Here is a 1,455-nt window from a genome sequence, read left to right as displayed (position 1 = left end):
CTGAGCTGCAGAGAGAGGGAGGAGGGACAGGCTGGGGGACACACACTCCGCCCCCAGACCAAGTGATCCTGGTCCCCACTCATCACTAACTGTCTCCGTGCACATGCGCACCTTCTCCTCAGACCTAGTCCTCCCTTTACACCCACCGCTAGGCCCCTCACCGTCAGTGTCAGGTGTTAGGCCGGGGGCTGGGGTCACAGGGGTGAAGAAGGCTCCTCCTGCCCACAGGGGCCCTCAGACTAGCTGGGGAGATGGACACTGGAAAACACCGCACAGAGATCATACTGCAAACAGCAAGGCCCCCCCTGAGTTTCCAGGGCTTCCAGCCCGGCAGGCAGAGCACACACATGCACACACACACACACACACACACACACAGGCAGCGTGGCTGTGAGCAAACACACAGAAGACACGGACCATAAAGTAATAAACAGAGGGCCAATTAAAACATGGATTGCTTGAATGTCAAGGGCAAGCCTCCTTTTTTAGGGCGATTGCAGGAAGATAAGCCGTGGGCGTCCTCGCCCAAGACGGGGCGTGGTAAGGAAGAACTTCGGAAAGGGGCAGGAAGGGCAGGAAGTGGGAGTCAGGCTGAGGAGAAGGGGGGAAGAGATGGGGGCTGGGGTGGCTGAGCTGCGGGAGGGGACAGGCAGGGCTGCTGGGGAACGAGGATGCAGGTGGGGGAGCCAGACTGGCCTGGGGTGGACTCCCAGCCCCACCACCGGTATGATCTCTGATCTCGGCAAGTTACATATCCAAGCGTTGGCTGCCCCGCCTTTAAAGTCTGGCCAGTGGTAGTGCCCACGTTACAAGGTTGTTGGATCCAGTTAGATAAGGCTTGTCAAACACGGAGATCTACACTGGCCCGGGGCACATGGTTATCACTGAATAAGCAGACTGGCTGTGATGACGTTGACATGACAACAACAACAACAACAAAGGATGGGAGGCAGCCTGCACCAGGAGCACCCTGAGGGCATCTGCTCTGTCCAAGGCGGGATGGCATGGGCTCCCTATGTCCTCCCCACCACACCCCACGGGTTTCTCTCCCCCAGACAGTGTCCCACCTGCTAAATCAGCAGAGAAGTGGGGGATCCATGGTCAGCATCCCACCCCTCTCTCTGCCACTTTCCAGGTGCTGGGAACCCCAAGGCCCTCGATGCCCGGATGCCAGGCCACCCATGTGCTCCTCTGCCCACGGGCCCTGAGGCTCTCCGTGGCCTTGGAAAAGGAGGGACAGGGCAGAATGCTGTCCGCAGCCCACACTCCGTGCTCTCTGGGCAGCCTCCCACCCAGAGGTCGGCAGCTGAGGTACATGAGTCACCCGGGAGCTGAGGGTGGGGTGAGTGCCAGTGGTCTATCGCCACCAAGTCACCAGGGCTGGGCCTTGCAGACCCACCCCTCCCTGCTCTGCCCCGCCTGTTGATTCGAGCAGGAGAGATGCACTGGGTGGGG

This window comes from Myotis davidii, unplaced genomic scaffold, assembly GCF_000327345.1.
Source record: "Myotis davidii unplaced genomic scaffold, ASM32734v1 scaffold327, whole genome shotgun sequence".
NCBI lineage: Eukaryota > Metazoa > Chordata > Mammalia > Chiroptera > Vespertilionidae > Myotis > Myotis davidii.
This window is presented reverse-complemented; position numbering follows the sequence as displayed.